This window comes from Anser cygnoides, chromosome 36, assembly GCF_040182565.1.
Source record: "Anser cygnoides isolate HZ-2024a breed goose chromosome 36, Taihu_goose_T2T_genome, whole genome shotgun sequence".
NCBI lineage: Eukaryota > Metazoa > Chordata > Aves > Anseriformes > Anatidae > Anser > Anser cygnoides.
The window spans coordinates 2,038,638-2,063,072 of NC_089908.1; the positions used below are offsets into that span (position 1 = coordinate 2,038,638).

A 24,435-nucleotide genomic window follows, 5' to 3' on the forward strand; every position below is an offset into this window, starting at 1 on the left:
AACTGCAATAATAACAACCCACAACACAGAAATCATATGAGAGACTCGGGGCCAGAATGAGAAAGTACTCGGGGATGACTCCTCAGGACCCGGTAGCCCAAGGGCTCTTTAAAGTTCATTTTGTGGTTAAAGCCTGGCCAGATACACAGAAAAAGCTCCAGAAGGTGGGAGGATGGAGTGAACAATGTAGGTAGTATGAAGGTGTATGCCAGGAGGGGAGATGAGAAGGAAAAGTAGAGAGCGAAACAAATGGTATTCACAGTGTACTGGGTAGTGAGGCAGAGGGTTGGAGACAGAGGGACTTTCGGGAGGAGTCAGGCCCAGGCTGGAAAGGAGGGGAAGAGAGACGAAGGAATGGCAGACAAGGAAAGCTACCTGTGTTGCAGCCTAAATCCTAGCAAGGACAGGTTTGAGAAGATGTGGCCAAGCCGGCCACTTCAAATAGGAATACCCGGAGTGAAAGAAGGAGGAGAGATTGCTGTTATAAATTCAGAATAGGGGAGTCAGGGCTTCTCAGAAAGCTAGTTCCCTGATAAATGAAAAAGTGTACCTCAAGGGCTCCTCAAGTGTACCTCAATGGGGATCACTCTACAATTATAATTGCGGGTAAAACAGACAGCATAGGAAGATTAATAAAATTTATTACCTATTGCTGACAGGCTGGAGCGGTGAGAAACAAAGAAACAAGCTGGGGGCACCTTCCCCTATCCACCCTCTTCCACCTCTTCCCTGCCCTGAGTGGCGCGGGGGGGCTGGCAGTGGGGGCTGCCGTCAGTCCGTGGTGCTTCATTTCCACCGCTCCTTCACGGTCACTCTCCCCCCTGCTCTGGTGTGGGGTCCCTCTTGTGGGGTGCTGACCTTCCTGGGCTGGTCCTGTGTGGGTTTCTCCACGGGCAGCGAAAAACGGGCTCTTTGGGAGCTGCTCCAGGTGTGGGTCTGTGCCACAGGGTCTATTCGTCAGGAGAAGGTTGGTCCGGCTTGGAACCCCCTGGGGTCCACCCCCCCCCCCCCACCCCCCCCCCCACCCCCCCCCCCGATCACCTGCTCCTGCATGGGCTCCTCTCCACGGGCTGCAGCGTGGAGATGTGCTCTGCTGTGGTACACCATGGGCTGCGGGGGGGGCAGCCTGCTCCACCAGGGGCCTCTCTGTGGGCCGCGAGGGGGCTTAGGCTCCAGCACCTGGAACACCTCCTCCCCCTCCTCTGCACTGACTTTGGTGTCTGCAGGGAGGTTTCTCACTCCTCACTCTCCCAGCTGCTGTTGTGCAGCAGTTTTTTTCCTTTTCTTGGGTGTGCTCTCACAGAGGCACAAACTGCATTGCTCATGGCTTGGCTCTGGGCCGTGGTGGGCCCCTTTGGGGCCGGCTGAAACTGGCCCTTATCTAACATGGGGCAGCTGCTGGAATCTTCTCACAGGGGCTACCACCGCAGCACTCTCTGCTACCAGAACCTTGCCATGTGAACCCAATACACTGGGGCAGCTAGGTCATTACTGGCCTGTAAAGTATCAGGGCTTAAATTAACTAATGAAACCCTAAATGTGATGGGGGTAGAAGGGGCTGGGATAACAGTGCCGCTTTTTGAGGACACTGTCCTGTTTTCAGTTAGGACAGAGTTAATTTTCCTCCTAGTAGCTGGTAGGGTGCTATGTTTTGGATTAGGATGAGAAGAGCGCTGATAACATGCTGATGTTTTAATTGTTGCAGAGCAGTGTTTACACCAGGCCAAGGACTTTTCGGCTTCTTGCTCTGTCCTGCCAGCGGGCAGGCTGGAGGTGCAGCAGGAGCTGGGAGGGGACAGACCCAGGACAGCTGACCCAAACTGGCCAAAGGGGTATTCCATACCATCTGACGTCATGCTAAACAATATATAGGGGTGGCTGGCCGGGGTGGGGGGCCGGCTGCTCGGGGATAGGCTGGGCATCGGTCAGCGGGTGGTGAGCAATTGCATTGTGCATCACTTGTTTCGTACACATCAGTAGTAGTAGTACTATTATCATTATTATTATTATTATTATATTCCTGTCTTAATAAACTGTCTTTATCTCAACTCACAGGCTTCACTTTCCCGTTTCTCTCCCCCATCCCAGACAGGGAGGGGGGAGGGTGAGCGAACAGCTGTGTGGTGTTTAGCTGCCGGCCGTGTTAAACCACAACAGATACCAAGTAGAGACTAGGGACAGATTGATCACTGGGCAATTATTGTATGCACCCGAGGCAGGGACTAACTTGTTGGGAAAGGATTTGATAATGACATTGAGCATTAAAATAGTAAATTGTTAGACTGGAATAACAGTGTTATTAATGGAGGGCTCTCAGACCCTGAGAGTAAAGATATATTTGCCTTTGAGTGGAAAGACCCTGAAATGGGGTGGAAACAGCAATACAGATGGACAGTTTTACCTCAGGGGTTTACAGGGCCACCGATTTATTTGGGCAAGTTCTAGAAGAAATTTTGGAGCAATTCCAACCTCCAAAGGAGGTGTTACTGTTACAATATGTGGATGATCCTTTATTGTCAGGACAGGAGAAAACAGTTGTGAAGGAAGCCACTAACAAGCTATTCGACTTTCTGGGAAAACAGGGCTCGAAAGGATTGGAAAATAAATTACAATATGTAGAAAGAGAAGTCAGGTATTTAGGGCATCTAGTGTCTGAGGGAGAACAAAGAATAAATCCAGAGAGGATTCAGGGAACTGTTGAGCTACCCCTACCCAAAACTAAAAAGGAGTAAAGAGTTTTAAGAGAAAGAGGTTCCTAAGGAATGAGGAGTCATGAAATCCAAAGGAAAACAGATACTCCCTGATGGGAGAGAAATGCTGAATAAAGTGCTAATGAGGCAAATATTAACTGTTTTACATCAAGAGGGTCATTGGGGAATTCAAGCAACGTGTGATGCTGTGCTATGGAAATATGTATGTGTAGGAATACATATGTACTCTGGCTGAACAAGTATGCAGGAGTTGTGTAGTATGTCAAAAGGTAAATAGGAAAAGTATCCGCAGTCAGCCCAAAGAGGGGTGAGAACCAGGAATTCAATGCTTCCAAAATGTACAGGTAGATTTTACAGAACTCCTTAGAGTAGGTAGATTTAAATACTTGTTAGTCTTGGTCGATCATTTGTCAGGGTGGGTGGAAGCTTTCCCTTCAGTACCGGCTACTGCGAACATAGTAACTAAAGTAATTCTAGAACAAATAACTCCCAGGTATGGAATTGTTGAAAATATTGACTCTGATCAAGGAAATCACTTTATGTCAGAAATATTGCAAGGGCTAATGTGGACTCTAGGAATTAAGTGGAAATTTCACACTCCTTGGCATCCTTCCTCTTCTGGAAGGGTGGAGAGGATCAGACAGTAAGCAGCAATTGACTAAGTTCTGGAAACTCAGCTTCCCCAAAGTGCTTACCTTTGGCACTTCTCCGAATTCAAACTGCACCAAGAAAAGATGTGGGAGTTTCACCATATAAAATATTATTAGGATTGCTGTACATGGACAAAGGGAATGAATTACCTCAAAATGAGACAAAATATGCTTTTCTTAAGAACTATATACTGAGGCTGTCATCCTCTTTGTCATCTCTCAGGACCCGTGGACTGTTAGCTCAAACCCCACCCTTGGAAGCCCCGATCCATCCATTCCGAGCAGGAGACTGGGATCTGATGCGAACATGGAGAGAACTGAAACTGCAACCTGAGTGGGACGGACTGTTCCAAGTGCTCCTGACTACTGAGATGACAGTAAGAAGAGCTGAGAAAGGGTGGACTCATTCCTGGGTAAAAGCATCAGTTAACCCTGATACCTGAGAGACTGCATTAACAAAGACTTTTAAGGTTAAAACTGTTGAAATTATCTATTGTAAACCTTTAACTTCTCCTCAGAAGAATTCTTAATGAATTAATGAGTAAAAGGGATTGAATTACACAGAATTGGGGTGTTTCCAGGGAACACTCCCTGAAAGTGGGAGAAAAAGAAGAGGGGGGATATTTAATCCCCACCAGAAGAATCCTTATTAGTTTGTGATTTTTATTGTTTTTCTTTATTATTATTTCTTAATTATTATAGGTGTAAGGAATGGTCCAGCAATTCGTGCCACTAAGGGATTTGAAGGGTTAACATTGAGGCCTGGGGTTAGGTGAGAAGAGAACAAAGGGATTTCTTCAGAGAAAAACTGCTGACTTTGCACGGACCTGCAGTAACTTCTGACACCCGGCCAAGAGACCACTAGATAAGGAGGAAGAATATGAGCATCCCCGTCCGAGCGGCCCCCGAGAGACTAACAGAGACTGATAAGCAGGCGCCCCTGGGAGGACTTCGGATTCGGGAAACCAATTATAATAACCCTGCCTCTTCTAGAAGTAGTAATGAATATGTATTAGCCTAGGAGCATAAAAACCAGCCGTCTTACGTAACAGGTGTGCGTCCTGGTGGAGCAGAGACTCCCGGCACACCCAGCGCTGTTTGCTTGCCTCTATTCATTTAATAAATTGTAAACTTTGATTGTAATCCTATTTGGGACTCAGTCATTTATAACAATTGGGGGCTCGTCCGGGATGGTCTTGGTTCCTGAATTCTGACTTGATCTAGGAGGGGCGCCCCCACCATTTGGTGGCTCCTGTTCGAGTCAGGTCGGGGCTAACGCCATCTTGAACCTGAATAAGGGCAAGCAAAGATTTAGATTTTTTTATGAGCTCCCTTTGCCAGCTGCAGCACTATATTTTGCCCGTAATTCTGCGCGCAAAGATCCGAACGAAGACGACGGAGTCGTAAGTATTTAAGGCGTATACCGTTCGGTTGGGTGGGATTCGGTTGCCTGTGTGTGTGAGAGTGTGACTGAGACGGAACGTAGTTCCGAAGCGATTGTGGAGGTCTTCTAACCGCGGTTCCAATCTCCCGCGAGGGACTTGGCCGGTGAAGGACCGAAGCGATTCCTATAGGATTCGTGGGTGGGTGATAGGTCCTAAACCCCCTGCAAGACACTCTCACTAAGGCAACCAAGGGCTGTAGGAATTGCCACAGTAAAATTCCTAGATGGGTCAGACAAAATTGAAGACCCGGGACCAGAGAAAAGGGAGCAAATTACCAGACATACCACCAGAAAGTCCATTAGGGATAATGATTAGAAATTGGAACGATAGGGGCCCCAGAAAAGGAAAAAAGTAAATTAAAAATGGTCCAGTATTGTATAATAGAATGGCCAAAGGAGCCTTTAAGACCACATGTCTTTTGGCCCGTTTTCGGATCCTTCGAAGACTGGGTTTGCCAGGCCTTAAATATACATGTTAATTCAAAGGAACCTTTTAGCCAGGAGGAAAGTGATTATGCAGGATTATGGATCAGGACTTCACGTCCTTTTCCAGCCTCAATATTTACACTAAAAGCAGACAAGAAGTTTGAAGAAGAAGAAAAAAAAAAAAGGAAAAAGAAAAAGATGATGAATGGGAGTCATTGGATAACCCACCACCTCTATATCCTAACAATCCACCCCCGGTGGTGCATCTTGCAATCCTATTTTGTTCTTAAATGTTTTGACTGTGTCAAGGAGGAAGGTGGGAGCATTATCTAAGTAACAGTTTAGAAGTTTGGGTATATTTGCGGTGGTGTTTGGTCAGTTTCCCAAGTATCGGGGGAGAGGGGCTGACATTATCAAAGTGGTAGAACGGAGAGTCACTTCTTTGGTGGTTCGGGCCTGAGCCCTGGGAATTTGGTAAGAAGGGGGAGAGCGAATTTATTTAGGCCTCAATACCTTTTAAACCCCCCATATTGATGGATACACAGGAGTGATTCCTTGTTTTGTGTGGGCTTACTAACAAAGTGCATGAGAAAAATAGGCATTCGGCTTGAAATTCGGTCTTGTTGAAATGTAAATTTTGTGAAAAAGGTGTTATTGTTTGTCTAGAAGACAGAAGGCTGAGTGCTTCTGGTGTTTTTCCGAAGTCCTGTGGATTTATGATTGGAACGGGGCTCATTAATAATCTGAAATAGTGAAGTTTGTATGTGGAAAGAAGAGTTTAATCCCAGAGAATTGGGACATTTGGGAAGAAGATTAGGAAAAGATAGTAAAAACCTGCAATAAAAAGGTTTGCGTGGAAATTGAAACAAGGGACAGTAAGTAATATAAATAAATAAAAGGGAATGGGAAATCAAGGAAATGAGTAAAATCCAAAACAAAGACGTCCTAAAAAAAAAAAAAAAAGCCTCCTTGGGTGCATATTGGCACATTGGAAGGATATTGTTAGAAATGGGGGCACAGAAAGCAAGAGGACTTTCACTAAGTATTGCAATCAATGGTGGCCACTATATAAACTAAATGGCCACTTTATGGATCAATCGACTATAACAGTGTCTTGCAATTAATGTTTTTGAGGAGAGAAGGAAAATAGGATGAAATGTTGTATAGTGATATGTTGTTTCAGCATCTTGGAGGGAAAAGGTTTGGAATTAAGTTGGCCCCTGACTGAGCCTTTGGTGTTGGCATTAGAAAAGTACAGGCTGGAGAAAGATAAAGGAAGCGTTAAAAGGGTTGTTGAAGGTGTTAAAGGTTGTGTGGTATGTAGTATTTAACAGAGCTGTTTGAAGTTGAATGAGCAGGGAAAGAGGATGTAGGAATGCTAATAGTTCCGTCTCAACCCGAGGCTGAGATCTCTAAATCGCGGGTGCGAGCCCTCTGGGGCAGGGGGACCGTGATGGGTCCGAGAGAGTTGTCGTGGAAACAGAAAAGCAGCTAACTCTTGAAACAACCTGAGTTCCTGTGTGAGCTCAGATTGCCAATGGGACCGCTCAGGGAACTGTCAACAATTGCATTCCCCTGACCGACGCCCCTACTGAGACCCTAATCATCCCGGAAATTATGTAAATACCAAAATCTGGTTAAAATGGGAAATGAGAATCTGTTCCAACAAGGTCCAAAAGAAACCCCTATGGAATTTTTGAATTTTTGGACCAACTTTGAAATGCAATGAGAAAAAAAAATGGACCTGGCTTAAAAACAAACAAACAAACAAACAAACAAACAGAGGCAACTGGCTAGCCTCTTTCCAGGGCAATCGGCCCCTGATATCAGAAAGAAATTGTCTTAGGCTGCAGGACAAACTTACAACAGTCAGGAATGACGGGGACCTGGGGCATCTACCCTAGCAGGTCCACTAGTTGAAATAAAGCTAGGAAACGAAGACAGAGGCTTGAATTTTTTGTTGGTTATGGGAGCTTCTTTCTCTGTGTTAGTCAGTAAATGTAATAGGAGCAACATATTCAGTGTTAAATAGTTTAAAAGGACGATTAGGAACTAAGACAACTACAATAATTGGAGCCACAGGGAAGGAGGAGGAACGGCCATTCTTACGACCCCTTGATTTGCGTTTTGGGGGTAAGGAACTAACCCATGAATTTTAGTATGTACCAGAATGCCCGATGCCACTCTTGGGACGGGATCTATTAGCCAAATTAGATGCAACAATAACCTTTGAGGATGGAGAATTAATAATGAAGGTACCTGAGTCCAAAGTAGGACAAATTCTACTCAAAGTAGGACAAAGATAAACCCTTTGTTAATATTCCAAGAGAAGTAGAAAATGCAGTTATACCAGCAGTATGGGAAACAGATGTACCAGGGAAGTCGAAACTGGCACAACCGGTAAAGGTGGAATTAAAGAAAGGAGCCAAACCTGTTTGAATCAAAAAATATCCACTTAAGATAGAAGCTAGGCAGGGGATAGTGAAAATTATTGACAAATTTCTCAAATATCAGATTCTGGAAGAATGTAAATCGGAATACAATACTCCAATTTTTCCAGTAAAGAAGCCGAATGGCGAGTATAGATTAGTACAAGATCTTAGAGGAATAAATGAAATAACAAAGGACATTCACCCGGTAGTAGCTAATCCTTACACATTGTTAACATCTGTGAAAGGGAAATATAAATGGTTTACCGTGATAGATTTAAAGGATGCCTTCTTTTGCATACCTCTTGATAAAGATAGTAGAAAATTATTTGCCTTCGAATGGGAAAACATATTGAAGTTTTTGGACCACATATGGTAACAACCATTTTAGAACAAAAGGGGGGGGGGGGCACTGTTTATCACCCAGCCGGATGATGAAATATCAGGCAATACTAACTGAACAAGATGACATAACCTTGAAAACGACTAACCTGTTATATCCAGCAGTATTTCTAGGAACTGTTCCAGAAGAAGGACCATTGGAACACAATTGTGTGGAAATAATCGAACATACGCCAGCCGCGAATATTCGAAGGATGTACCCCTTGAAAGGTATTCAGTGGGAATACCACACTCCGTGGCACCCACAAAGCTCAGGGAAAGTAGAAAGGATGAATCAAACAATAAAACAACAATTGGCTAAGTTAATGATGGAGACACAGCTGCCCTGGACGAAATGCTTACCATTGGCACTTTTAAACATAAGAACTAAACCACACAGTGAGACTGGATTATCACCATATGAAATGTTATATGGTATGCCTTATTCTCAAGGGATGCCCCTAGGGAACAATGTAGTTGAGGATCATAGTATCCAGAAATACATAATTACCATTGGAAGGAGATTACAGGAGCTAAGAGAAATTGGGATGATGACTCAGACACCACCTTTAGGATTTGCTATTCATAAGATACAACCAGGAGACAAGGTCTTAATAAAAACCTGGAGAGAGGAATCATTGAACCCCCGATGGGAGGGACTGTACCTTGTTTTACTTACTACTGAAACAGCTGTGAGAACAGCAGAAAGGGGTTGGACCCACGCATCCAGAATAAAAGGACCAATAACTGCCGAAGCCTGGAAGGTTGAGTCCACTCCTGGGGAACTGAAACTGAGACTAAAGAGGAACTGATATCCCAGCAATGAGGTTCTGCATGAATTAAGGGCACTGGATAAAGAGGACAAGGCTGAAGGGAGGAAAGGGAGGAGGCAAGACCGGGGTAGGACCCTCCACTGTGGTGTGTATGGTCTACTGAGGGAGGCAACCCCTATGGGTATTGACCGCCGAGTGAGAGGGCCTCGACCGGACTTCTCCCGCGCTAAGATCAGGTTGTCCTGAGAAAAATAACATGAGAACCTTTTGAACCCATAATAAAATTGTGATTAGTTTTTCCAGGAGCTGGATCACCCCTAAGGGCTGAATGGTAACACAAGCTCTGAAAAGCGGGCCCAACCCCATGATTGAAGGAGCTTCCCACACTCTCAAGATTGGACAGCACAAAAGGATAAGAAATGCTATATACTTCCTGGCATTGTTTTTACAGGGGCAATTGGGCCATGGGCAAGAATGGAGGAATAACTTTTTCACTTTGGGGGAGGAAGTGGCCAAGGCCTTTAACCTTAGTAACTGCTGGATTTGTGGAGGACCAGGGGGGAACTGAAAGTTGGCCCTGGGTAGCAGGCCCGGTCGAACCCAAGTGGTGGGTCAGGAATTTGAGCGAAGTTCATAATGGGACGCAATTTTGGAAAGAGGAAGGAGGTCCATGGCAGTTGCACTCGTCAGCTCGGGGTGTATACTGCTTGAACAGAACAGGAACAGTGGCGGTGGGAAAAAGCGTTTGCAATTGGACTCTGTCTCCTGGATATGATTGTACCGATCCTGGATGTAGTCCTATAAGCTGTACAGCACGTAGTGGGAAATGGAACGCCACACATGTTCAGCTGAGAAATGGGACTTGGCTGAAATGCTCATATTGAGAATTTTTTGGATCCGGATGTGAAACTGTGGCAAGAGCACAAGAGGGGGGACAATTCGATGGTCAAATCTTGAGCTGTCAGCGTGATAACACCACTAAGGAATAGCATGTGGTGCGTGTCTATCGTTGGAAATGGCAGAATGAGAATGGGAGGCGAGTGTTCTTTAAACATTTCTGGTCAGCTTATAATATGACAGGCCACCAAAGAGAACTGAATTGTGACTGTAAGCGGAAACCCAACGTGGGAGCTTGGAAGTGCGCATATACGAGTACAAACGGGGCAGACATTGTAACAGGACCACTCGGTAACAAGGACACTCTGTATTATCACGCCCCAAAGGGTAAAGAGGGATGGGATGGTCATTTTCCAAACGGGACATGGGCCCTAAAGGGACATTATTTGGTGTGTGGCAAACATGCTTACAAGAGGCTACCCGGAAACTGGTCGGGAATATGCTATGTGGGGTACATAAGACCCTTGTTCTTTTTATTGTCACAAACACAAGGAAATCATTTAGGAATAAGATTATATGATGACCTGAACAGAGTGAAACGATCTATTGATACTTCCTTAGCCGGGGGTAGTGCCCAAAAATGGGGAAAGGATGAATGGCCTCCTGAAAGAATCATACAGCATTATGGGCCAGCTACCTGGAACCCGAATGAGTTGGTATCAGGAGCCCGAGAACCTATTTATAATTTGAACCCAATAATTAGGTTGCAAGCTATCCTCGAAGTTGTAACCAATCAAACAGCGACGGCCTTGGATCTTCTGGCTGATCAATCCACTCAGATGAGGAATGCTATCTTTCAACATAGAACGGTCTTAGACTATTTACTAGCAGAAGAAGGGGGAGTGTGTGGAAAACTGAACGATTCTAATTGTTGTTTACAAATTGATGATAATGGAAAAGTGGTTAAACGGATAACAAAGGAAATTAAAAAGCTAGCCCACGTCCCAGTACAAACTTGGAAGGGTATGGATTGGGATTTCTTTTCGTGGTTGCCCGGTGGACCATGGGTTAAAAGGATGCTATTTTTATTTTTATGTGGTGTAATGACATTATTGTTTATACCTTGTATGATACCTTGCTTTACGTTGTTGGTACGGCGAATAATAAATAGCACCCAATTTGTGATGACTTTGGGAGAGAAAAGGTAATGTGTCGATAATGATGCTTAAGAAATGGACACCCCGAGAACTGACTGATGAAATCCAATTGTTACTGACAAAGGTTGAAGAAGAGACACGAATTGATGATATTAAAAAGAAGGTGAGGAATTGTAAGGAATGGTCCAGCAATTCGTGCCACTAAGGGATTTGAAGGGTTAACATTGAGGCCTGGGTTTAGGTGAGAAGAGAACAAAGGGATTTCTTCAGAGAAAAACTGCTGACTTTGCACGGACGTGCAGTAACTTCTGACAGCCGGCCAAGAGACCACTAGATAAGGAGGAAGAATATGAGCCTCCCCGTCCGAGCGGCCCCCGAGAGACTAACAGAGACTGATAAGCAGGCGCACCTGGGAGGACTTCGGATTCGGGAAACCAATTGTAATAACCCTGCCTCTTCTAGAAGTAGTAATGAATATGTATTAGCCTAGGAGCATAAAAACCAGCTGCCTTACGTAACAGGTGTGCGTCCTGGTGGAGCAGAGACTCCCGGCGCACCCAGCGCTGTTTGCTTGCCTCTATTCATTTAATAAATTGTAAACTTTGACTGTAATCCTATTTGGGACTCAGTCATTTATAACATAGGGGTGTATATATATAGAGAGAGAAATGATGTATTTTAAGTTTATCTTAGTAATACCTATTCTCAATGGATTAGTGATAGGATGGAGGGAAAAATCAGCATTTCCAATGAATCCAGAACATCTATCGAGTTCTGTCTCAAAATAAATGTTGGATTTGCACCCAAATACCTAGAAGGATTGAAAAGGCCTTGTCCCTGATTGCTACTTCCAGCAGCAACTGTGTCTTTATTCTCTAGATTTCTAAAAATGACAGATCATACTCAGTCCTGGGAAGGACTAGATTTTGAAGTTGAGCTCCCTACACATAATCCTGGCTACAATATACTGTGTCATCAAAAGTGCCTTTTAAACAACATTGCTAGAAAGTAAGGGGGCAATAGTACTGACCCTGGGTGTGTTAATATTATCCATGAAGTAGTGAATAATCCATACTGTACCGAATATGGTAGCTACAGGAATGCTAATATACATAATGCACACCAGGTACAACATGAGAATCCTGTAACCGGATGGCCTGTCCCAAATGGCAAGGGGTGGTACTGGCTATGTGGCAATAAAGCCAGGAAGGTGTTGCCCCTAGGTTGGAAGGGAGCTTGCACCCTAGAGGCAGTAATTCCAAATGTAACTATTATTGAAGACCTACAAAGCCAAAGCCCCCTTGAGACCACATTTCACAGTTTTGCAATGTGGTTTTTAAGGAGGATGGCTAAGAAAAACAGGATGAGCAGTATAAAATCAGTAAAAACATAAATCACAGGCCCTCTAGTCATGAGAGAAGGAAAAAAAAGGAAAAGGAGAAATTAACGGTTGGTCAAATCAAATTGTACATATATGGTATAGAAGTGCGTTGAGTAGGTTGTGAACCTGTAGTACTCAGCCAATGAGGAAACAGGAGAGAAATCAGGTGTCAGGTAATAGGGAATATAAGGTTATGATAAACTTTTACTGTGCGCTCCTGCTTGCAGGACGCCCGCCATTGCAATTGCGAATAAAATAGCTTCACAGAAGGTCCTGTCTGAAGAGAATTATTGAGATTGTTCTCACATTGCCTTTGCTGGACTAGAACTGGGAGTTCAAGTGTGAGAGGTTTTCTACCATCTCATCAATTCTCTGACTCCACCATTTGCCTCCTTGAGAAGGATTATGAAAATCATGCTAGGGAAGACACAGAGAATACGATCTTGAATTAAAAAGCCAAGACTCAGTTGTTCCAGGATTAGTGGAAGACACATAAATAGGTGGTTTAATGAAAAGATAAATTTGCTTTAGCTTTATAGATCTTCAAATCTTTAGCTTTATAGATGCCCCCAAACTGGGTATTACAGATCAATGCTGACTAGGAAGCATTTCAGCCTACTGCATTTTCTGCATTGTATCAATTCAAGTTATTTTTACTTTAAAATTTACAAGGCTACGATTGCCTTTCCGGAATATTCATGCTAGCACTACACATCAATACTTCTAAATACACTTTTCTTCTTCCCCTGCTAGCACAGATTGGATGCTGCTGCAAGCATCATTACTGATATGGGTGATACAGACAACTCCTCCTTAAGAAGTTTTACAAACATTTCATAAGGAGTCATGAAAAGTTCAGGCATCTCCTGAAAAAAATAGATGAACATAGACTTAAGATTGGATACCATCTCTTCCAAGAAGCTCTGCGTGGCTGTGGAATGCTCTCGCTGCATCACTACAAGCTGTGCTGACAACCGACGTCCACCTGGGCACATGGCCAGCACAGAGCGCTGGGAGCACAGCTCTGGATGACAGCAACACGCAGGTCATGCTGGTCAGGCTGCACAAAAGTTCAGTGAGCATAAGGACATGGCTTGGGGGGCTTTCCTTCTCTTTTGCTGATACTTTTTGGATGTTCTGTAGAGGTGGTGCATCGCTGATGCCTGATTTCTCTGTTTTGTAGCTTTTATCAGTGCAGAGATTTCCACGCTTGAGACAACACGACTTTGCAGACCACAGTCTGCTCACAGTCCACCATGAAGAAACCTGAAGAAAACTCTTTTCTTTTAATGGCATTACTTGAGATTACACCAGTGTTTCTGCAGAGTATTTTACAGAGTGTTTCTGCAGCATCAACTGCCTTGCTAAGCACACTTAGCATTGTCAAAACAAAATTATGAGAGATAAGAGAAGAGAATGTAACATCTAAGATGACGTTCTCTTCTTTTATTATATGAGAAGGTGAATGGCTCTATACAACGGACAAGCAGGACAAAAAGGGAAGGCTGTGCAAAAAGCCAGGGCTTTTGCACAGCATGGTGTTGTGAGCTTTCTCTACTGAGGTTTAAACACCCACAGCACTCCTAGGATGCACTCCAGATCACATTATCCCAACTACACAGACTTCCAGAAAATAAGGCTCTCTCTCTCTTATAAAATACTCTTAAATCACAGAATGGGTTGGGTTGGAAGGGACCTTAAAGACCATCTAATTCCTGCCCCCTGCCATAGGCAGGGACACCTCCCACCAGCCCAGGTTGCCCAAAGCCCCATCCAGCCTGGCCTTGAGCACTGCCAGGGATGGGGCATACACAGCTTCTCTGGGCAGCCTGGGCCAGGGCCTCACTGCCCTCACAGTGAAGAATTTTGTTACAACATGACTAGGTGTTTTTATCACACAACATCCTTATGCCTTGCTGGTTTTCTATCTGCTTTAAGACATCCCTGCCCACAGCAGGCCCTGCTGGCATGTGCAGAGCAGACTGATCCACCCACAGACTGGAGGTGCCTAGATCTCAGCTGAGGCTCAGATACACAATACTCATATACTCAGAACAACTGCCTGGCCCTCCAGGATCTAGGACGTGTATCATACTAAGTAGCATCTCCCCAGTGATATTCTGCAAAGAAAGGATTCGGTTTATTATGGTAGCACAGCCCAGTTTGCTCGCTCACTCAAGTTCTTCCTGCATTTTCAGTTGGCCACAGTCCTGAGCATCTCCTTCTCTCTGCCATACAAATGACCTCTGCCAACAGGCAATCAGCCACGTGTCCCAAGACAGGTGTGTCTGCTCTGAAGTAGTTTATTTTATACAGCCATTAGGTTAAAATCTTTCTGCAAGATCCTCTATAGAAGGAGGTAGGTGCTCTCTGGAGCTGCATTCTTTGGGAGGGAGCATCTGCCTTGCACATCAGCTAACACGGGGGCAGTTTTATGCCTGTGGTGCTGCTGTCCTCCTTCCCATCCAAGGCATGCTCTGACAATTTTCCCACCTCTGAGCCGGCCATGGTGCTGCGTCACCCACCAACAGGCTCCTGGTTCATCAGCAAAGAGAACCTGAAGCTTTTCTAAGGCTGTTGTTCAGGGTCTCCCTGAGCTTCTCTCTGAGACCCAGAGATAAAAGAAAAAACTTAAAAATAAATCAATGTAAAATGGTTGCAGATAACGTTGCACTAGCAGACTCCAGCTGACTGGGAAGAAAGGATAACTAAGCCATTTGAGAGTTAAAATCGTGTCACTGAGCCTATGGAAAGAGTTTTAGATCTATAATACCCTGGCCATATGGTAGGCAACAGACACCTAGCTATCTCAACTGCAACTGTTTACAGAAGCTTATGGGGAGGGCAGGGTGTGGGAAGCGAATTTTCTTACAATCCTGTGCTATCTTGAATAGGATTCCCCGGCCTAAGGTAGAGAAGAAGAAATGCAGAGAAAAGAAGTGGCAATGCTAGAGACAGACTAATTGTAGAATCAACCACACGCTGTTTGCTTGCAGCTGGTGAGTGACCTTTGCATTATTCACAGCTAGCAGGAAATTCCAGTCTATGCTAATAAGCAGAATATTGCTCACTCTTCCAATAAAGCTTGCTTTAAAGGCTTTGTTGCATGCAGTCCTCAGCCATTTTCTACCCGCTTGTTCTTCATGCTGCTCACCTCAACACATCTGAATCAGCACAGTGGTTTGCAACAGTGCCGTGGGGCTGCCCTCTCGAATGAAACACCGTACTTCAGAGTTTTATAGGGGAGTGGAGAAAGAGGATTTCTTCACCCTTCACAGCTATGTTGCCACAGGTGTTTCCAGATGGCCACTGCTACAAGACAGTTACTTTCAGCCAGGGATTCACCCCAAATTTGCTGAGATGATTTTAACAGTGGTGAATTTTATGGATGATTAGATGAAGACAAACAGGGTTCCATTTGTTGCAGACATGCACTTCTCATTAAACGCAATAATGGCTTTACACAGACGTGACTGGGTTTCTGGATTTAGATGTAACCTGTTGAAGTATAAATTCAAGCCTTGGTTTTCAGCCACGACTAAGCATTTAGAAAGGAAGATGCAGCACAGGGACAAATCACTGTCTTCAGAATATAACTGGTGCAAGGAATTAGTCTTAAAGAAATATTCTTCCGGTCTTCAGTGCTGCAGAAGCATGCCTGTGCTAGGTGTTGAAGTGTTCTCCACTTGAGCAGGAAAGCCCTGTCCCAACTAAGGGAACGAGATACCCATGATCCTACTCATATAGCACCTTTCCTCCCTGCGTGCCCCACATGCAGAAGGATTACCGCTGTCTTGAGAGCTGTGAACAGTCCAACAGAGGGCCACCACGACGATCAAGGTGCTGGAGCATCTCTCCTGTGAGGAGAGGCTGAGAGAGCTGGGGCTGTTCAGGGGGGACAAGAGGCGGCTCAGGGGGGGATCTCACCAATGTCTAGAAATGCCTGAAGGGAGGGTGCAAAGAGGACGGATCCAGGCTCTTCCCAGTGGCGCCCAGTGCCAGGACAAGAGGTCATGGGCACAAACTGGAGCACGGGAGGTTCCCCCTGACCACCAGGAAGCACTGCTGTGCTGTACAGGCAACAGAGCACTGGCACAGGTGGCACAGAGAGGCTGTGGGGTCTCCCTCTTTGGGATCTTCAAAATCCACCTGGACTGGTCCTGGGCACCCTGCTCTGGGTGTCCCTGCTTGGGCAGGGGTTGGACCAGAGGGACCCAGAGGTCCTGCCCACCTCAGCCATTCTGTGAGAGGTGGCTTCACTTCTGCAGAAGGGAAACGAGCGTCACTATAACAAGCACTGAATGAGTTTCTCCAGACTATCTAACCAGGCAAAATTTTACAGGTATTTAACAGCAAACAGACAAGTAGAATTTAGCAGAGCATCCAGTACCTCAATGACATTTTCAGCAGCGAGCAAGGATGCTGTAAATCTTGTCAAGGCTGCACGCAGCCGTTCCCATTTGGCAACACACAGCCCATTCCACTGTTCCACACACAATCTCTAGTCACCCTTGCATCATCTGGGAACATCAAGCACCATCTTTCATGCCTTGGCCATCCCTCTTCATACAGCCTGCTGATTGCAAATGCCCTATTGCTTCTCTCTGGGCTGCTGCACCTCTGCTAGCTGCTGATTCTCTGCATGCCTTACTGGGGCTGTGAGCGTGCATCCCTTCCCTTTTACTTTTTCTGGATAAAAAGAATCATAGAGTGATGTTGTCAGCAACCTTTAGAGGTCATCTTATCCAACGCCCTGCTCAGAGCCGGTGCCCTGGAGCATGTCCAAGCAGCTTTTGTACATCTTCAAGGGGACTCCACAACCTCTCTGGGCAACCTGTGCCCATCCTATCAGAGCAGAGGATGCTTCTGTTGCCTCACACTGTTTGTACCTCAGAGATGGAGGTGAGCAAGGACTTGCCCTGTTGCACTGAAGTGGAGAGCTGCCTTGCAGTGGCCACGTGCAAAAATTTCTGCTGCAGTGTTAAGCACAGGGATCCTGGTTTACGCTGGGTCTGAGGCTTTCAGATCCCATAAGCATATATTCTTTTCTAGGAAGACGACGTTTAACCAGCTAGGGAAAACAGCCAATTATACATTTCCCTGCAGGTCATAACCATAGCTAGAAATTCTTAATTAAGACATTAAAACTCATTTACAAAAGGGTTATTAACATTTTTAGGACCAGTATATGCAGTTTGCCAAACAGAAAATAGCCTGAAACACTGCAACAGAGTCACCAGAACAGAACACCACAGCAGATTTGACCTCTTCAGACTTTACCTCTTTTACATTTGGCTCCTTTTCCTTTTGCATTTGTTTCAGCTCACATATATCAAGCTTCAGAAGGAAGCATATAGCTTGCTGAAGGTGAATTCATCTCAGGTTGTTTTTTTGTTTGTTTTTTAAATAATTAAAAGAGCTTTTAAACCTGTGGTCTATCACTGTATTTTGGAAACCATGTCAAGGTGTTTACTGTCCAAGACAATGATTTGAAGGCTTTGACTCATTTAAGGGCCAGTGGCTCCAACTGACTATCAAAAAGCAAGGGCAATTAGATTTTTAAAAAAAAAAGACTTGACAATTTGCCAATTCCTTTCATAAGATTGACCCTAGTGACTCAGTGTTGTAAGGTACCGATGAAAGATGGCAGAGCTTTTCACCTAGATGCCCTGCTTTAACTTGTAGGTTTTATTAGCAGTCATTTATATAGGCTGATACAGAAAGATACAGCAGCCCAGGATTCAGATCCTAACAGACAGATGACCATACCTGCTGGAAAAGCTAACCTCCCATGCGAGAGCAGGTAAGCCCTGAGCACTCTGTTCCAAAATCAACAGAGCATAACAGCTAGTTTTGTTAAGTTTTATGGCTAACTGTGCTGTCTGTCTGAAGGCTTTGTTTCTGCATGTGAAGCGATGCACTGCTGCCCAATCTGATTAGCAGCTATCAGCTACTGAAAAAAGGACAGGGGAACAGTCAACCAAAAATCTTTCTTGTTCGTGACCCCAATAACATGGCTTCAAAGAGTTAATGCTCCTCCTTTTCAGCAACGAAACCAACTGAAAGATCCAACTCAGATACCTTCTTTTCCTCAGGTACTCCAATGCACTAAGGAGCAAGACCACTTTCTCAAGAATCCTGACACCTTTTAATTCCAGCAGCAACTATGGCAGACAATGCATGGCCTCTCCTCCAATATTCTGTCCCAGCTCTGGGATATCATGGGCTAAGGATGCTTTTCTGAGCCCTGTACGGGCTCTAAAACTACTACACTACTCCACTTGTTCCAGCACTCTGCCTCATGGAAAACAAGTATCTGAGTTTCTGCAAGCTTGCTTCCTTTCTTGAAGGTCAGACAGGTGCGCAGTCTTCAAGGGGAAACAGGTTTCTGGGAGAATGAACCTGCTCTGTGGGACTCTAGCATGGCATCCCCACTTCTCTCCCTTCCCAGTCTTCCTCAGGCAGCTCAGAGGATGCTGCCCTGCTCTGGCTGCACACAGTCAGCAAGAGGGACCCCAGGAGGATGAGGATTCAAAGATCACAGCAATGGACATTTTGTAGCTCCATCTGAACAGAACAACATGAGTCTCCCCTGCACTGCAGCATTACACAAGCAGCTCTGAAATCTCAGATAATGGGTAAAAAGCCACATCCACCAAAACCCTTCCTTCCCCTTTTGAATAAAAAAAGCAATTAGTGATTAGCAGAACCATCCCTAAAGCTGCAGGCTGGTGGCAGATAGAGCAGAGAACAGTTTGTCTGCACAGGGACACAGTGCAGCAAACTGCCTTCATTGCAGAAGGGGCTGAGCAAGCCAATCTCACAGTGCCAGAGCTCAATCCATCAGCACCGCGTGCAGTGCAGTGACTGCTTTTAGTCTACGGCATTACCATCTCTGCTGACCACCTACACCTGACCCACCCCTGCTCTCAAGCCAACCTCCTCCTCGTCCACCACAGGAGGATGTGTTTGTGCAAAGTTCCCAAGGTGTGAAATACGCTGAGAGCATTACCAGCACTGCACGCAGCAGCAGATGGCTTGCACGGCGCCAGGTGAGGGGCTGCGCTCACAGCCGGCTGCACGGGCACGGCTCCTCTGTGGGGCACAGGCACTGGCACTAGCAGAGTCCGTGGCAGAAGACTTTGTGCAAGGGCATTTTATCATAGAATCATAGAATATCCTGAGTTGGAAGGGACCCTTAAGGATCATCAAGTCCAACTCTTGATACCGCACAGGTCTACCCAAAAGTTCAGACCATGTGACTAAGTGCACAGTCCAATCTCTTCTTAAATTCAGACAGGCTCGGTGCAGTGACCACTTCCCTGGGGAGCCTGTTCCAGTGTGCAACCACCCTCTCTGTGAAGAACCCCCTCCTGATGTCAAGCCTAAATTTCCCCTGCCTCAGCTTAACCCCGTTCCCGCGGGTCCTGTCACTGGTGTTAATGGAGAAAAGGTCTCCTGCCTCTCGACACCCCCTTACGAGGAAGTTGTAGACTGTGATGTGGTCCCCCCTCAGCCTCCTCTTCTCCAGGCTGAACAGGCCCAGTGACCTCAGCCGTTCCTCGTACGTCTTCCCCTCCAGGCCTTTCACCATCTTCGTCGCCCTCCTCTGGACACTCTCCAACAGTTTCATGTCCTTTTTATACTGTGGTGCCCAGAACTGCACACAGTACTCGAGGTGAGGCCGCACCAGCGCAGAGTAGAGCGGGACAATCACCTCCCTTGACCTACTAGCGATGCCGTGCTTGATGCACCCCAGGACACGGTTGGCCCTCCTGGCCGCCAGGGCACACTGCTGGCTCATATTCAACTTGCTGTCTACCACGACCCCCAGATCCCTCTCTTCTAGGCTGCTCCCCAGCGTCTCATCGCCCAGTCTGTATGTGCAGCCAGGGTTTCCCCGTCCCAGGTGCAGGACCCGGCACTTGCTCTTATTGAACTTCATGCGGTTGGTGATCGCCCAGCTCTCCAACCTATCCAGATCCCTCTGTAAGGCCTTTCCACCCTCATTCGAGTCCACAACTCCTCCAAGTTTGGTGTCATCAGCAAACTTGCTCAAAATACCTTCTATTCCTACATCCAGATCGTTTATAAAAATATTGAAAAGTACCGGCCCTAAAATGGAGCCTTGAGGGACCCCACTGGTGACCGCCCGCCAGCCTGACGCAGCCCCATTTACCATAACCCTTTGGGCCCTGCCCGTTAGCCAATTGCTCACCCATTGTATGATGTTTTTATTTAGCTGTATGGTGGACATTTTGTCCAGTAGGATCCTATGGGAAACCGTGTCAAAAGCCTTGCTGAAGTCCAAAAAAATCACATCAGCTGGTTTCCCTTGGTCCATCATATGGGTGATCTTATCATAAAAGGAAATCAGGTTAGTTAGGCAGGACCTACCCTTCACAAACCCATGCTGGCTGGGACCAATGACTGCTTTGTCCCCCAGGTGAGCCTCAATAAGTTCGAGAACCATCTTCTCCATGATTTTACCAGGCACTGACGTGAGACTGACAGGCCTGTAATTGCTAGGGTCTTCTTTCTGACCCTTCTTGTAAATCGGCACAACATTTGCCAGCTTCCAGTCTACCGGGACCTCTCCAAATTCCCAGGATCGTTGAAAAATAATTGAGAGAGGTTCCGCGATGACGTCCGCCAGCTCTTTCAGCACCCGGGGATGAATCCCATCCGGACCCATGGACTTGTAGGGATCCAGGTGGAGAAGCAAATCCCGCACACGTTCAGGGTCGGTTGGGAGTTTGTCATCCCCACCGTCCCGGTCCTCCAGCTCAGGGCACCCTGGGTCCCGAAGCCCATCATCGGCATTGAAGACAGAGGCAAAGAAGGCGTTAAGCGTCTCTGCTTTGCCTATGTCATTGTCTGTGAGGAGACCTTCCCTATCAAGGAGCGGCCCTATGTATTCTTTAGTTCTCCTTTTTCCATTCACATATCTGAAAAAGCCCTTTTTATTTTCTCTCACAGACACAGCCAGCTTCAACTCTAGGTGTGCTTTGGCCACACGAATTTTCTGCCTACAAACACGAACAGCATCCCTGTATTCTTTCCATGACACCTGGCCCTCCTTCCAGTAGCGAAACACTCTCTGTTTCCGCCTAATCTCCATTAGAATGTTCCTGGTCAGCCATGCCGGCCTCCTGCCCCGCCTGCCTGACTTGCGATATTTAGGAATTGCTTGATCTTGTGCTTCTAGGAGGCATCGTTTAAAGAATGACCAGCACTGGTGGACATCGAGGCCTTCAAGAGCAGTTTCCCAGGGGACCTTGCTGACTAGTTCCCTGAGCAGCCTGAAGTCCGCTTTCCCCATATCTAGGGATGAGGTTTTGGTGGCACTTTTCCTTCTGTCACCGTAAATTTTGAACTCAACCACTTCATGGTCGCTATGACCAAGGCGGCCACCAATCACCACATCTCCCACCAGACCCTCTCTGTTTTCTAGCAACAGGTCTAGGAGGGCACCTTTCCTAGTTGGCTCCGTTAGCACCTGCACCAAGAAGTTATCATCTAGGTGCTTCATGAACCTCCTGGACTTGCTCGTGTCAGCCGTGTGGCACTCCCAGTTAACGTCTGGCAAGTTGAAGTCCCCCATAAGGACAAGGGGAGTTAATCTCGAGGCCTCTCTTAGTTCTGTAAAGAATAATTTATCTGCGCTATCGTCCTGGCCAGGCGGTCTGTAATAGACTCCCACAACGACATCCCCTTTATTCGTTCGTCCCTTGATCCTTACCCAGAGGCTCTCAACTTTGCCATCGCCGACCTGAAGTTCCACACAGTCCAGCCCCTGCTTCACATACATCGCCACCCCACCACCTCGCCTACCCTGCCTGTCCCTCCTGAAGAGCCTGTAACCATCTATCGCAACACCCCAGTCACAGGACTCATCCCACCAGGTTTCGCTTATGCCGATGATGTCGTAGTTGCGGGACTGGGCCAGGACTTCTAGCTCATCCATTTTATTCCTCATACTGCGTGCGTTCGTGTAGAAGCACTTCAGGTGTGTCTCCTTACACTCAGCACCTTGTGGATCTGCCCGAAGGACCTCACTGGCACCCAGCCCCTCTGATTCTAGCGTACCTTCCCTTAGGTTTTCACCGGCGTGCCTGGTTTTAGCCCCTTCCCCCTTCGACTCTAGTTTAAAGCCCTATCTATCAGCCCTGCCAACTCCTGACCAAAGATCCTTACCCCTCTCCGAGAGAGGCACATCCCATCCGGTGCCATCAGGCCCTGTGTAGCATAGACCTTCCCGTGATCAAAGAACCCAAAGTTCTGCCGGTCACACCAGTCTCGAAGCCACGAGTTTATGTGAACAGCACGCCTTTCAGCTTCGATCCCCCCTATCGGAAGGACAGAGGCAAACACAACCTGCGCCCCTGATCCTCTAAGTAGTCGCCCCAAATCCCTAAAGTCTCTTTTGATCGCCTTCGGACTTCTCGTTGCTACTTCATCGCTACCAGCCTGAAAGACCAGTAGCGGGTAGTAGTCAGTGGGCCGTACCAGGCGCTGGACTTTCTTGGCGAAGTCTCTCACCCGAGCCCCAGGGAGGCAACAGACTTCTCTGCGGGTTGGGTCCGGTCGGCATATCGGTCCCTCTGTCCCTTTCAGAAGGGAGCCCCCCATAACAATAGCCCTTCTTTCTTTTTTGAAGGATGATGTGGCAATGCGATGTGTAGGTCGCCTTGTCTTAGGCGCCCCCTCCAACTGGGACGGGTTTTTATCTACTTTGTCATTCAGATTGTCTTGTTCTAGTCCTTCATATCGATTATTTAAGGGTAGATGAGAAGGTGAGGTGGGCAGAGAGAGGGCTCGCCTACCACCCCGAATAGGCACCTGCCTCCATTCCTCCCCTTGATCTAGGTCTCCTCCCGCTGCCTGGCAGGAGGAGGGAACCTCCGTCTTCTGCATAACAGGAGACGCCTGTGCTGTGGCAGGTTCGTGAGCCTGCCTCAGAGAGGGTAGAGTGCACCTCCACCAGTCAATTTCCATCTCCGATTCCCTGATGCTCCTGAGCCTGTTCACCTCCTCCCGGAGCACCGCTACCTGGCTGAGCAGTTCTTCAACCTGGGCACACCTCCCACAGGCATACCCACCACTGCTGTCGGAGACCGACAGAAGGCTGGGGCACACTCTGCAGCCCAGGACCTGGACGGCTGCGTTTTTCCCGGATCCCTCCGTCTGAGTAGCCACCCTGGTGACCGTGGCTGGAGATGCCGCACGAGATGCGGAGGCCACGGTTTTCTGCCTGGTTGATACCATGGTCAGGTTCTACGCAAGCAGGTTACAAGCACCGAAGGGAGAGGCAGCTGCAACAGAGCGACGAATCGCTAGAATTTTAGAATTTTAGAATCACTATGCTTTGCCCTAGAAAATCAGAGCTGCAAATCAGAATGAATTTTTATTTTGACTCATATTTTGAAATGAGTGTGTATAAGCGAAAGGTGGAACTCTGCTAATGAAAATGGAGCACAGTGGGACTTGAGTTGCTGTACTGTTACCCAAAGACAGTCATCATGTGATGGACAGCTAATTCATTTAAAGGGTCTGAGACACCAGTGCAGGTTTCTCCAATATAGTTCTTCTCCCAAACAGCTTCCATTCAATCTAAAATTGTGTGAGAGAGGAAAAAGCCAGCATTATTGTAACTGAGGCTTTCACAGAGGAATTTAATCTGTTGCTTAGATATTTTTTTCATTTTCTGCCTGAAAGAAATCGCAATCTATCATTTAAAGTAAAAGAAACAAAAACAAAAAAAAAAAACACAACCTACAGCCAATATACAGAGGAACATTGGGCTACTGGGGACAATAGGAGATGCATCAGAAAACCAGGACCAGGAATAGAGAAGCCAAAGCACAGAGTGGAAGGAATAAGTTTACAGCCTCAAAACATGATGAAAGTTAAAAACAAACAAAACACGCAACGTTCAGAGGAATCTTTCTAAATCATCTCATATAGTCCTGACCCCAAACGCTGTGTTACCCTGTGGTCAAAGTTCATCCTTCATTAACACGCCTTGTACATTAACAGTTATTATTCTGCAGGTTGTTAGCTTGCACTGAGCTGTAGTCAGATTTTTCTGTAAATTCTGTAAAAATGAACCCTTCTGATTTCATTAAAAAAAAAAAAAGAAGCTATTCTCTGACCAGCAGCACTAAGGAATCTTGGTTCCTCAAAGATGTTTCTTTGCAGCTGCCACACAGACCCTGAGATGAATCCTGTCTGTCCTTCCCACAC

General features: G+C 46.4%; 1 protein-coding gene and 1 long non-coding RNA gene across 6 annotated transcripts in view; one reads left to right on the top strand and one right to left on the bottom strand.

Moving 5' to 3' along the window:
- The window catches only part of LOC125181524 (protein FAM219A), a 157,351-nt gene that overhangs the window by 81,704 nt on the left and 51,212 nt on the right, over positions 1 to 24,435 (bottom strand). The window lies entirely within an intron of this gene.
- Positions 1 to 24,435, top strand: part of LOC136788430 (uncharacterized) — a 102,220-nt gene that overhangs the window by 1,862 nt on the left and 75,923 nt on the right. The window contains exon 2 of the long non-coding RNA XR_010827227.1: positions 3,585 to 6,520. This is a non-coding gene — a long non-coding RNA (uncharacterized lncRNA). The remainder of the gene's footprint in view (positions 1 to 3,584; positions 6,521 to 24,435) is intronic.